The sequence below is a fragment of the Macaca fascicularis genome, chromosome 10 (genome assembly GCF_037993035.2).
Source record: "Macaca fascicularis isolate 582-1 chromosome 10, T2T-MFA8v1.1".
Lineage (NCBI taxonomy): Eukaryota > Metazoa > Chordata > Mammalia > Primates > Cercopithecidae > Macaca > Macaca fascicularis.
In genome coordinates, this window is record NC_088384.1 from 25,087,121 (window position 1) to 25,101,301 (window position 14,181).

General features: G+C 48.5%; 2 protein-coding genes across 19 annotated transcripts in view; one reads left to right on the forward strand and one right to left on the reverse strand.

Moving 5' to 3' along the window:
• Positions 1-8,675, reverse strand: part of CRYBA4 (crystallin beta A4) — a 39,245-nt gene extending 30,570 nt beyond the window's left edge. The window contains exons 1-4 of one of the 4 annotated variants that reach the window (XR_012418909.1): positions 8,498-8,675; positions 5,075-5,098; positions 4,950-4,994; positions 1,979-2,068 (exon numbers count right to left, since the gene is read on the reverse strand). The gene's annotated coding sequence lies outside the window, so the exon portion shown is untranslated. Of the gene's footprint in view, positions 1-468; positions 607-1,978; positions 2,069-4,949; positions 5,099-8,497 lie in introns of those variants that run through there. The other 3 variants (XR_012418908.1, XR_010578405.2, XM_074004125.1) reach the window with 3 other exon arrangements.
• A 100-nt stretch (positions 8,676-8,775) lies between these two features.
• Positions 8,776-14,181, forward strand: part of TPST2 (tyrosylprotein sulfotransferase 2) — a 63,626-nt gene continuing 58,220 nt past the window's right edge. For all 15 annotated transcript variants that reach the window (XR_006690083.2, XR_012418898.1, XR_006690085.2 and 12 more), the window contains exon 1: positions 8,776-8,837. The gene's annotated coding sequence lies outside the window, so the exon portion shown is untranslated. The remainder of the gene's footprint in view (positions 8,838-14,181) is intronic.

Below are 14,181 nucleotides of genomic sequence, written 5' to 3' on the forward strand. Positions count from 1 at the left end.
CGTGAGGAAATTGAGGTTCAGAGAGGGGAAGTGATTTTCCCAAGGTCACACAGTTAGCAAGTCAAGACTTGAATTCAGGGTCTCTGGCTCCGGAGCCTGCACTCTTCATGACAAATCTATAGATTTTTTCAAACTCTAGCCCTTTGAGCATCTCCCTCAGGAGTTTTTGCACTGTCTACATGCCACCTGGTCTACTTTTGACATTATTTTTATTTAAATAGACTTTTTTTTTTCCTTAAATGCACTGATGTGTAAATAAAGCTTTATAATGCTACAAGAAGTGGAAAATCAGTATCATATACATAGAAAGCAATCACATAGGCCAGGCGTGGTGGCTCGCCCCTGTAATCCCAACACTTTGGCAGGCTGAAGTGGGTAGATCACTTGAAGTCAGGAGTTCGAGATCAGCCTGGGCGACATGGCAAAACCCGATCTCTACAAAAAATACCAAAGTTAATCGAGCATGGTGGCATATGCCTGTAGTCCCAGCTACTAGGGAGACTGAGGTGGGAGGATCACTGGAGGCTTCAGCTCAGGAATTCGAGGCTGCAGTGAGTCATGATCATGCCACTGGACTCCAACCTGGGCAGCAGAGTGAGACCCTGTCTAGAATGAAAGAAACAGAGAGAGAGAGAGAGAGAGAGAAAGAGAGAAGGAAGGAAAGGAAAGACAGAGAAAGGAAGGAAGGAAGCAGGCAATCATATAAATAAATCAAATGCAATTTAAAGAAGACCAAGTATCAAATTTCCAGCAGACACCACTGCCTGCAACCTGCTCACTCTTTGACAAAATGGGAGATTAGCCAGTGTTGAAAAGTGTGATAGAGGGCCGGGTGCAGTGGCTCACACCTGTAATCCCAGCACTTTCATTGGCCGAGGTGTGCAGATCACTTGAGGTCAGGAGTTCGAGACCACCCCAGCCAACATGGTGAAACCCTGTTTCTACAAAAAAATATAAAAAATCCAGCCAACATGGTGAAACCCTGTTTCTACAAAAAATATAAAAAATTAGCCGGGTGTGGTGGTGAGCGCCTGTAATCCCAGCTACTTGGGAGGCTGAGGCAGGAAAATCGCTTGAACCGGGAGGTAGAGGTTGCAGTGAGCTGAGATTGCGCCACTGCACTCCAGCCTGGGTGACAAAGCGAGACTCCATCTCAAAAAAAAAAAAAAAAAAAAAAAAATCCCAACCAAAAAAAGAAAAGTGTGAAAGATGTTTGCACCAAACTGAGACTTTTTCCTCCTTGATTTAACCAATAAATGTTGAAAAGAGCATCATTTTCTTGTATCTGATTCAGTGTTACTCAATCCTGGGGCTGGGGTCCATCAAGAATCATCTCATTTGGAAATCTCTGCCAGACACTATTGTTTCCCAGATCAACAGTTAATATTGATTGATGTTATTAATCATTAATCTATGCAGACAGCTTGGTGGAATGGTGTGTGGGGGTTGCTATGGATATCTTCCTGGAGGAGGGAATATCTGAAGGGGGCCTTGAAAGATGGAGCAGGAGCTTGCTCGATGGAGAACAGGGGAGATGATATTCCAGGCAGAGCAAACAGCAGTGTCCCCGCTACCCCATATGGCACCTTTGTGCAAATGATAAAAAGATGCCTCTTCCTCAAGACATTTTGCTGCCATCTGCTAGAAATTATTGGTATAAATCTGGGATGTGTACCATGTGAATGTGATACCCTTGTGTTGTGCACAACGTGCACAGCTGTACTTGGCAGCCCTGGAGCACCATGAACAAAGGCATAGAGGCTGAGAGAGTTGTGGTGGGCCCCAGTGAAGCTTATTGAGGTTGGAACATTAGCTTGGTGGTTGTGTGGGCAGAAGCACAGGGTGGGACCGATACACTCATACGTCAGGAGATAAAGCTGGCAAGAAAGATAGGGCCTCATGACACCCCACCCTGTGGTTTTGGTGAGCTTCAAAGCTGAGACACCATCTCACATAATCTTGCACAGGTCTCACTCACCTTTCCTCGTCTCGCTTTCATTCTCCCCACCTCCACACTCTTGGCCAGCATCTTGGACTAGAAGACAGGGCTGTCTGTGGACCAGGATTCCTGGACAGAAAGAGGAATATAAGGGTATTAACCCTGCTGCACTGTTAGAAGTTGGAAAGAACTAGGCAAATTGCTTCCATTCCCGGGGACTTGTTTTTCCCTTCTATAAAACGACAGCTCAAATATCCATCCAGCCCCAAGATTCTGAGGTTCCAAAGTTTCATGACTCTCTAAGGTTCTGATAATTTATCTCCAAGCTTCTGTGATTCTCTGATTCCAAAGCCAAGCCACATGGATTCTCATTCTAAGTTCTTAAGGTCTGTGAGTAAAGCTCTAAAATTCGACTGCAGTGGAGTCCAGCTTCACAATCATATGAGCCCCCTGAAATTAACTTCCATAGTTCTTCACCTTCAAGGTCCTATTGTTGGTAAGATGCACTATGATTTTATAATTCCAGGAGGAAAAAGAGAAATACTACTGATCAAAATATAACACAATTGTTTTCTGGTCACTCAGAATTTTTATACTTATTGAAAGAATTATTTTCAACTTATTTAGACATAACAGATATTTTTCTGGGTATCAATCTGATAAGTCCTATAAAAGGTAAACATGCTAGAAGTCCATCAGTTAAGTCAGTTCTAAAACCTCTTTGTGGCCAGGCGTAGTGGCTCATGCCTATAATCCCAGCACTTTGGGAGCCCGAGGCAGGTGGATCACTTGAGGTCAGGAGTTTGAGACCAGCCTGGCCAACATGGTGAAGCCCCACCTCTATTAAAAATACAAAAAAATTAGCCGGGCATGGTGGTGCGCACCTGTAATCCCAGTTGCTCTGGAGGCTGAGGCAGGAGAATAGCTTCAACCCAGGAGGCAGAGGTTGCAGTGAGATCATGCCACTGCATGTCAGCTTGGGCTATAGAACAAGATTCTATCCCAAAAATAAAATAAAATAAAATAAAATAAAATCTCTTTGCATTTATAGTCCAGATTCTGGTCTGGCATGGTGGCTTATACCTATAATCCCAGCATTTTGGAAGGCTAAGGTGGGAGGATCACTTGAGCCCGGAATTTGAGATCAGCCTGGGCAAGACAGTGAGACCTTATCTCCACAAAAAATAAAAAATAAGCTGGGTGCAGTGGTGCATGCCTGTAGTCTCAGCTACTATGGAGGCTGAGGCAGGAGGATCCCTTGAGCCCAGCAGTTCCAGGTGGCAGTGAGCTATGAATATGCCACCACACTCCAGTCTGGGGAACAGAGCAAGACCCTGTCTCTAAAAACAAAAACAAGGCCATACACGGTGGGTCACGCCTGCAATCCCAGCACTTTGGGAGGCTGAGGTGGGAGGATCACTTGAGCCCAGGAATTCGAGACCAGCCTGGGCAACACAGGGAGACCCTGTATCTACAAAAAATTAAAAACAAAACACAGAGTCCAGATCTTCTGGATCACTTTCATCTCGCAAGCTTTTTTTTTTTTTTTTTTTTTTTGAGGCGGAGTTTCACTCTTGTTGCCCAGGCTAGAGTGAAATGGCCTGATCTTGGCTCACTGCAACCTCCACCTCCTAGGTTCAAGCGATTCTCCTGCCTCAGTCTCCTGAGTAGCTGGGATTACAGGCATGCACCACCATGACTGGCTAATTTTTTATATTTTTAGTAGAGACGGGGGTTTCTCCATGTTGGTCAGGCTGGTCTCGAACTCCCAACCTTAGGTGATCCTCCCGCCTCGGCCTCCCAAAGTGCTGGGATTACAGGTGTAAACCACTGCACCTGGCCTCACAGGCACTTTAAAATGTGCATATTAGCATCACTGAAACAAGACATGTATGCTTGGCAAAATAAACACTAGAAGAAAATAACAATTAAAGTCATTTTATATTTAATGTATTGTTTTGCGAATTAATTTACTAATAAACAAAATGCCTTGTAATAACAATGGAGGACATATAAAATTATAAACAAAAAATAAAGAATAAAGACTAAAAGAAGCAAGTTAAAGAAAATAACACGTAGTAAGGCTGAGAGCGAGTGTGACTTAGGAACCATAAACCTGGTGTTCCTTCTGTGGGTCCTAGTTTCAACATATCTCTCAAAACATGAGCATCTCACCACCTGGAGCAGAATTTCAGAGCTTAAAGATAAGCCACACTTTTGCCTTCAAACCAAAACTAAGGTTTCTTTTCATCAGGTGCTCCACCCAAGAAATGATGATGAGTCCACGTCCAATATTGACAGAAACCAGAGAGGCTGGACTTCCCAAGGGGCTATGTTGCCTTCAGCCTTTTTGGGGGCTTCTCCAAGGCAATTTTGACTGCATGGGTTTGGCTCTAAATGCTAGCTTTTTGTTTGTTTGTTTTTGCTTTTGTTTTTTAGCTAGAGTCTCGCTCTATTGCCCAGCTGGAATGCAGTGGTAACCTCCACCTCACAGGTTCAAGCAGGAGTGTCCCTAAACACTGGCTTTAAAATACAATGCCTGGGGAAATTGGGGACTTCATATTGTTTCAAGGCTAGATAGATCCCAGCCTGTGAATCTTTGAGTCTTGGGCCTTTGGAAAGGCAAAGCATCTTGATTATGAGAGAGCAGCTCTCATTCTCATCGACAAGAGGCAACCCATAATCTTTTAGACATTGGAGCATAAGCCCAACGCCGGCAGTGTGTATATGTGGGGTGGAGGCAGGAGGATCACCCAGCAGCATTGAATGCTTTTGTGCCAGCATGCGATGCTGATAGATACACAGCAACTGGGCTCTGGGGAAAAGACATGGTTCTAGGGTGCCCTGTGGAGGTTCTAAAGAGATGAGCCTTGTTAGAGCCACACTGCCACGACAGCCAATCGTCTGGGTCAGGTACTCAGGATCACTGAATGCTTTGTAAAGCCTGGATCCCCAGCTAGAACAATAATATTACACCCTTCCAGAAGGAGAAGAAAACCTGCTCACTTACCTTTACTTCCTGCCCACTGCCGAGCCACTGCCTTCTACCGGTGTACTAGAAAGAGTGAGAGAGACCTGAGTTTGCATTCCAGCTCTGACAATTACCAGCTATTATCCTTGGCCAAATCAAATTACCTGATGGAGCCTCTGTTTCCACATCTGTAAAATGGGAGTAATGATAATAAAACACCAAAAGATTGGAAAGGGTAAATGATCATCTTGAATATAATAATTATAAGGTGTTTAGCACATAGCAAGCACCTGAATAAAGTGTTTTCTGTGGCTGGGCACAGTGGCTCACACCTGTAATCCCAGCACTTTGGGAGCTCAAGGCAGCTGGATCACTTGAGGTCAGGAGTTGGAGACCAGCCTGGCCCACATGAAGAAATGCCATCTCTACTCAAAATACAAAAATTAGCCGGGCATATTGGCATATGCTTGTAATCCTAGATACTCAATAGGCTGAAACAGGAGGATTGCTTGGATCCAGGAGGCAGAGGTTGCAGTGAGCTGAGATCATACCACTGTACTCCAGCCTGGGCAATAGAGTGAGACTCTGTCTTAAAAAAATAAATTAATTAAATTAAATTAAATTAAGTGTTTAAAAATTTTTTTAATTAAAAAAAAAAAAAAGTAGAGACAAAGTCTCACCATGTTACCCAGGCTGGTCTCGATCTCCTGGGTTTAAGCTATCCTCCCTTTTCAGCCTCCCAAAGTGCTGGGATTACAGGAGTGAGCCATTGAGCCTGGCCTAAAGTGTAATTACTGATATAGCATCAACATCATCTTCTTGAATGTCAGAGCTGGAAGGAATTTTTGGATCAATGTGTGTTATGCTACATCTATGCTTCCTGCTTTTGACAAATATTGACTGAAGATCTCTTAAGTACTGGGTTTTGCCTAGATGCTGGGAAGATAGGTTGGGGAGGAAGACAGAAGAGGTATCTGCTCTAGGTGTTCCCGGCTGAAGATGCAGACAGGAGGAATGAATTATTCTGCCTGCCTTCAAAGTCACATCAAATTCCTGGGCTGCATGGTCTGGTGTCTGGTTCACCAGGATGTCCTGAGGGGCAGTTAGCCTTCCTCAAGGAGGTGACAGACAGATTGAGACCTGGGAGGGTTCACTGAGCTAGGGGTGCTGAGAGAAGAAGCCCCAACCTAGACAACAAGACGATCATTCTGATCCTCCTCCTTAGCCTCTCAACTGAGATCTGCCAATTCTGTCTTCCAAACATCTCTGGAACCAAAACGCCCCCTCCATGCCCACATCCCCTCTCTGGGTTCCTGAATTATTTCAACACCCTCCAAACCAGTTTCTGCCTGTTTCTTCTTCATGCAGCAGCCAGATGGATCTCTGCAGAAAGTCAGGCTTACCATGCCCTTCCCTTGCCGAATACCTTCCCTGTCTCTCCATCACCGCAAGAGAAAAGCCCCGACTCCTCCCCACGGCCCACAGAGCTCTGCAGCATCCAGCCCTGCAGACACCTCTGATCTCTTCTCTCACCTCCACCACATCCTGTCCACTCTGCATTTCATGCAAGGCCCCACACTCGCCTCCTTCCTGCTAGGCCTTTGCACCTGCTGGTGCACTCTTCCAAGCATCCCCACCCAAGCCTCTGGCATGTATACACACCCCCGGTCCTCCCTCCCTGGACCAGGTTAACCTCTGTTGCTCCTGCCTTGTCAGTTACAGGTGCTCACTTTACTGTGGAGGCTTGTCAAGGATCTAGCTTCCCCAGCTTGGACACAGGACCCTCGTCGCCCTGTTAGCTGCTGAATCTGTGCCTAGCACAGAGAGCTCAGGAAATGCCATTGCTAGAATGTTATTAAACAAATGCCTCCATTCAGACCTCTTCCTCTGATCTCCATTTTGTTCATCCACAAAAGGACATTATAAAACATGCTGCTGGTGTTTAATCTATGTGCCTATCAGATCAGTCATATGAAGTCCCTAACATGCACGTAATAAACACTATGTAATATTGTTGTATTGTTTCCAGACCAGTCATGGCTGGCTCCATGGAGGCAGCATTACCAGTCCCAGCATTTTCCGTATGGTAGGCACTATTTATCGGACACATGAATGAATTAATGAGTGACCAATGAATGAACACATGGCTGGCCATGTGCAAATTACTTAATATCTGTGTGCCTTAGTTTGTGTGTGTGTGTGTGTAGTCACCCAGGAGGGAGTGCAGTGGTGCGATCTACACTCACTGTAACCTCTGCCTCCTGGGTTCGAGTGATTCTCATGTCTCAGCCTCCCAAGTAGGGGGAATTACAGGTGAGCAACACCATGCCCCGCTCATTTTTTCTTTTCTTTTTTTTTTTTTGAGACCGAGTCTCGCTCGGTCACCCAGGCTGGAGTGCAGTGGTGCCATCTTGGCTCACTGCAACCTCTGCCTCCTGGGTTCAAGTGATTCTCCTGCCTCAGCCTCCTGAGTAGCTGAGGTACACGCCACCATGCCCGGCTAATTTTTGTATTTTTAGTAGAGACGGGGTTTCACCATATTGGTCAGGCTGGTCTTGAATTCCTGACTTGGTGATCCACCCGCCTCAGTCTCCGAAAGTGCTGGGATTACTTTTTTTGTTGTTGTTGTTGCCCAAGCTAGAGTGCAGTGCACTCTCAGCTCACTGCAACCCTTGTCTCCTAGGTTCAAGCGATTCTCCTTTCTCAGCCTCCTGAGTAGCTGGGACTACAGGCGTGTACCACCACACCTGGCTAATTTTTGTATTTCTAGTAAAGACAGGGTTTCGCCATGTTGGCCAGGCTAGTCTTGAACTCCTAGCCTCAAGTGATCCGCCCACCTCGCCTCCCAAAGTGCTGGAATCACAGGTGTGAGCCACCGCGCCTGGCCCAGAAATTTATTTTAAACAGATAATATATACATATGGCAAACAGAAAGTTAAAAGAGAACAAAGAACTAAAGTTCACAGTGAAAAGTAAGCCTGCATGCCTACCCTACATTTTCTTCAGGTATTCAATGCACAAGCATATGATGCATAGATAGGTCTATTATTTTTCCAATTTTACACATGAAGAAGCAGAAGCACTGAAAGGTTACAGAACTTAGACTGTGCTGAGATTTATCAGTCAGGAGTTTTACTTCATTTGTGTATATCAGGGTTTCACAACCTTTACGCTATTCGGCATGTTTTGCTGTTTTTTGTTGTTGTTGTTGTTGGGGTAGTGGCAGGCCGGGGGTGGAAAGGGTGTCCCATGCACTGCAGGATGTTTAGCAGCATCCCAGGCCTCTACTCACTAGATGCCAGTAGCGCCTCTCCACTTCCCCAGTTAGGACAACCAAAAATGTCTTCAGAGATTGCCAAATATCGTGGTGGTGGAGGGATGTCAGAGCAAAATCCCTGATAAATGGATAGAATGTGGTATTTCCACACAAACCTCCTCCAAAATCACTGGTGTGTATGAATATACATCAGACCACTACTTTATTTTTTCTGTGTTTTACACAAACAGTAGCACAAATACACGCCGCTGCGGGTCTACTTTTCTTTTCTTATACCACTTTTTGGTGGTCATTCCACTTCATTGCTTACCGGCAGAAAGGAACTTCTCTTAAATAGAACTGTCCGGGAGAAGTGGTGAGCTGCCCGTCCTAGGGGTAAGCCAGGGGGCAGACAGGGGCTTCCAGGGCGGCGGGGCGAAGCTCCCGGGGCGAGCCTCCGGGAAACTCCCCAGCCAGCCTCTGCTTACCTCGAGGTCCCGAGAAGCAGTGGAGAGGACGGGGCGGGGCGGGGCCGCGTCTCGGGCCCGCCCCCGTACGTCACGTCGCCGCGGCCCCGCCCCCGCGCGGGCGCCTCCCCCTTCCCCGGCCGGGGCGGCTGGAGAGCCCGGAGTCGCTGGGTGCGCGGGGCTGCCTGGCAGCGCCTCGCCACGGTAGGTGGCCCTGGGGCGGCGGAGGGGGCGGCCTGGGGCTGCAGCCGGGGGCGCGGGCTCAGGGCCGTGCGGGTCGGCCTCGGGCGCCTGGCAACCCTCCGTCCTGGCGGCTGCCTCCGGGCCCGGCGCGACTGCTCGGGCTCCGGGGCTGGGAGCTGGGATCTGGGAGGCAGGCAGGCGGCGCGGGCGGGCGGTTCTGGGATCCGCACCCGCTCGGCGTCCCGAGCGCTTTCCGCGGGGTGCGGCACCCACCGGGCCCCCGTTACCGCGCTTCCCGCTTCGGACCCAGCGCCTGGGAGACGCTCAGCGTCTGTTGGGGGGGACCTGGCGGGGAGGGCGGCGCGTCCCCGCCTTCGGAGTCTCCAACCCCGCCCAGGCGCGCGGGGACCCCCAGGCGGGCGCCGGGGCGCGTGGAAGTTAACTTGCAGCAGCCGTGGAGTTGCGCGGAGCGTCAGAAGTGGAGGCGTTGGGGGCGGAAATCGTCGACTGGGGAGGTGGGCGCTGGGATCACGGGGTTGGGGAGCCCTAGTGAACTTGGAGGTCACTGGTGAGGAGCGGAGAGGAATTTGACCTGAGGATCCCACCCCCGCTCCCAACCTCCCTCCGTAACCTATGCTTCTCAGAGTGAGCTGGATGGGAGGTGCCCGGAAAGCCGGGACTGGGAGGGGTAGCGGGGGACGGCGATCGTGGGCTCAGAGGCTGAGCACGCCTGACCTGGCAGAGTCGTTGTTAGGTGGGACAGAGGTCGAGGTCTGGCATTCCCACTTAAAGGCCCGTTCCCTAGGGAAAGAACCATCCACTTCAGCACAGTCATTAGAAAGCACCGTGCCTAACATCTTGCCCCCTTCCCCTTTTACAGATGGGGAGACTGAGGCTTGGATAGGTCACCTGCCCTTGACCCTAGGACCCACAGCTAGGATGTGGCAGAGCTGAAACTCACTCACAGGCCTCCTGACTTAATGTCCTATGGGGATATTGAGGAGGCGGGTTGGTGAACTCCTACTTATCCTACAGAAGCCCCCTCAAGCAGCACCTCCTCCGGGAAGCCTTCCCTGGCATTCTCCTGGTATTGTTGGGTGCTTCCTGTTTTGAACCCCACAGAGGTAGCCAGCCCTTTTTCTCACTTCCCAACAGACATTCCCTTGCATGTCTGTCTGCCGGACTGGGCTGTGGGTGGACACCTCTCCCTAGCCTCCATCTGATAACCCTTTCACCTCAGCAGGGTGGTCTGATGGCGAGGGTAGTCTTCTGGATTTGAACAGATCTGTGACTCACACCTGGATTTAGTAGTGATGTGGCCCGGGCGACCCATTTTCCTTCCGATTTAGCCTCAGTTTCCATAACTGTAAAACTGGGTTTATGTCATTGTCCTAAAGGAATTGTTGCATCATTTCTGAATCCCCCCACCCCACTGAACCCCAATTGTATTATTATTTACTTAATATATATCTTTGTATCACCTGATTTTTAAAAATCTCGTGCAAACTTTTTATAACAGCTTTGTTGAAATACAGTTCACATACCGTACAATTCACCCTTTTAAATTATATGTTTCCGTAGTTTTTAGGATGTTCAGAGTTGCGCAGCCATCACCACTGTCTAATTTTAAAACATTTTTGTCATGCCCAAAAGAAATGCTGTTTCATGGTCACTCCCCAATCCTTTCTTCCCCTATCCCTTGGGCAACCACTTACTCACTCTCAAATTCTCTGTGAATTTGCCTGTGCCGGACATTTCATATATAAATGCAATCATATACTAGGTAGCCTTTTGTATCTGATGCTTTTCACTTCAGAGAATGCATGTATCAGTACCTCATTCCTTTTTGTGGCTGAATAATATTCTATTATGTGGATATACCACATTCTGTCCATTTGTCAGTTGATGGATGTTTGGGTTGTTTCTAATTTTTGACTGTGATGAATAATACCATGAACATTCATGTACAGGTCTTTGTATGGACATTTTCAGTTCTCTCAGGTATATTTCTAGGAGTGGAATGGTTGGGTCATAAGGTAACTTTAGGTTTCACCTTTAAAATTATTTTAAACTTATTTTATTATTTATTTATTTATTTTGTAGAGATAAGGGGGTCCCACTATGTTGCCCAGGTTGGTCTCGAACTCCTGATCTCCTACCTCAGGCGATCCTCCTACCTCAGGCTCCCAAAGTGCTGGGATTATAGGTGTGAGCCACCGCACCCAGGTTTAACCTGTTGAGGACCTGCCAGACTGTTTTTCCAGAACAGCTATACCATTTTATATTCCCACCACCAGTGTATGAGGGTTCCAGTAATCTTAAATACATTTAGTGTTCCCTGCGGCAGTCATAACCCTTGAAATCGCTGGCTTTGATGTGTTAATTACAAACTATTTTCAGGCCAGGTGCGGAGGCTCACGCCTGTAATCCCAGCACTTTGGGAACCCAGGCGGGCAGATCACCTGAAGTCAGGAGTTCAAGAGCAGCCTATCCAACATGGTGAAACCCCGTCTCTGCTAAAAATACAAAAATTAGTCAGGTGTGGTGGCGCGCGCCTGTAATCCCAGCTACTTGGGAGGCTGAGGCAGGGGAATCCCTTGAACCCGGGAGGTGGAGGTTGCAGTGAGCCAAGATCAATCACACCACTGCACTCTGGCCTGAGTGACAGAGCAAGACTGTGAAAATACTGAAGCAAGGGGAGGCAGTGTAGGACCCAGTGGCTTACAGAGCCCACCCCAGGAGCTGGCACACAGTATTAGGAGGGGTGAAAGGAAGGTGGAAGCTGCTCGGATCTTCCCACCCCAGGGCAGCCTGGAGCCCCTTTGCCAGCTGAGGCTTTATGGAGGCCAGGGAGACCCTCCATGGCTCTCCTAGACTATAACTGAAGGGGAAGACTTGTCCCTTGACCCCCAAATTAAGTCTGGTCCTGCTCACACTCTACTGGACCCCCCCACGCCACTCTGAAGGTGACCTCTCTCTGGATGGCCACAAGAATGTCCTATGTGAGTTGCTGCTTATCTCAAGAGGGGCCACCCCCCAGGCCTGAAATGAGCAGTCCTGAGTTACAGACGCTTCATCTGTGAACATTCTGCACATACAGACATCTTCCCCCTCCTCTCAGCATCTTCCCCACCCCTAGGACCCTGTGTTTCTTCCTTCACGCTCTTTGCTTCAGCAAGAGGCTGCACCGGAAGAACTCAGGTCAGAACCCAGCATTTTCACAGAGGAAGAGTTCCTTGAAGGTAGTTAGTTCACCCCAGCTCGAACCTGTACTCTGCTGGTTCAGGAACTTAAACCGGCACTTATCTGCATGTTCCAGTTTCCTGACAACTTGGTTCATCTGGGACAGCTGCTGTTTGGGAATGGCGTTAAGACCACGCCTCCCAGCCTCTGTATCTGGCACCTCATGATTTTATTCTTTTTTGCATACTTGCTGTTCCTTGTCCTTTTAAAATCCTGAATTCCTGTGCCTTAAGAAAGCAGCCTAGGCCGGGTGCATGGCTCATGCTTAGAATCCCAGCACTTTTGGAGGCTGAGGTGGGTGGATTGGTTGAGCCTAGGAGTTTGAGACCAGCCTGAATAATGTAATGAAACTCCATCTCTACAAAAAATACAAAAATTAGCCAGGCATGGTGGTGCGCACCTATATTCCCAGATGGTCGGGAGGCCGAGGTGGAAGGATCGCTTGAGCAGAGGTTGCAGTGAGCTGAGATCGCACCACTGCACTCCGGCCTGGGTGACAGGGCAGGATTGTAGGGTATTAGGTCAGAACACAAAAATCAATTAAATATTTTTTAAAAAGAAAGGAAAAGAAAGCAGCCTGGGGACATGGAGACGGGGTGGGAAGGCTCCCTAGGCAAGGAACTGCCCCTCTCTGGGTCTCAGTGTACCCTACTGAGGAATGGGCATAGACCATTCAGAACTAAGATGTGGTGGCACCTTGGGATCGGTTAGGCTGTTGAAATGTATTATTGATGTAACTTTGTGGGTGTATTTGCAGCAAGAGTGGCAGGTCAGATATAGCTTCACAGCCTGGGGTTGGTGACCAGAATGTACCTTTTTGGAAACATGAGTGTGGCTTGTGTGGCTTTGATGCCCCATGTGGCACCAGGGAAGCTTCTCTGGGTAGCAGCAGCTCCTGCTCCCCGACTTGCTGCCTATTCCTATTGCTTGCAAGTCCCTTTGCTCTTTGAGGACCTGTGTGTACACTGTCTAGGGCCCCTCCAGAGGTCTGGGATGACTGTCCCCTCGCCTGTCACTTCTCAGGTCTCCCCGACCCTGGACTGCAGCCAGGGGAGGATTTGTGGGAATGATTCATTCAGAGCTGCCTGAGATCTTGGCCAAGCCCCAGAAATTGCAGGGAAGGACCTCAGAGGGCAGTGCCCACAGGCCCTAGGGAACGTCTGGGGCTGATGGCCCGGGGAGAAACTTCTTATCCTATGTGCTCAGATGGCAGGCAGCCAGCCCATCTGCCGAGAGACTTTTTGTATCAGTAAGACTTTTGACCCGGGCCTCTGCAGCCAGAAAGCAGGCAAGCAGCCCAGAAAGCAGGCAATGTGATAGGGAGCTAGGGGCACTGGCCTGTATTAGAATCCGGGTGCTCCACATCTTTCTGGGGCTGTTGGCTGTTTCTCTATGCTTTGGTTTTCTCATCTGCTGAATACAGTAGGACCTGTCTCCCAGGGGTGTTGGATGGAAGGGAATGGTGGTAAAGCATTTACCCTGGTACCAGGCAAAAGCTGAGGCCCTGGGGTTAAACAGGCTCTTTGGAATTTTGAACGTGTTCCTTTGTGAACCTTAGTTCCTCCATCTGTCAAAAGGCAGCAATTATAAATACAGCCAATATCAACGGGGCTTGCTAGGTGCCAGACACTGTTCTAGGCACTCAGTGTGCTTTAACTCATTTAATTCCCGCAGCAGCCATATGAGGTGAACAGGCTGAGGCGCAGAGAGGTGAAGTAATTTGCACAAGGTCACCCAGCTAGGAAGTGGGAGACATACGATTTGGATCCAGAGTCTCTCTTTTTTTTTGAGACAGGGTCTTGCTCTGTTACCTAGGCTGGAGTGCAGTGGCACAATCATAGCTCACTATAACTTTGAACTTCTGGGCTCTAGCGATCATCCCACCTCGGCCTCTCAAGTGCTGGGGTTACGGGCATGAGCCACCACACCCAGCCCAGACTCTGCACTCTGAATTCTCATTCTTATCCCTCCTTGATATTCCATCTAAAGGCCTAGCACATAGAAAATACACAGAAAATATCAGGTGTTGTTATAACTATTCTGAATAAATATTGATCCACTCTCCATCCCACTGTCCACACTCCTTCCCTGATGGACAGAACATGCAGGACTCTTGGCCTGT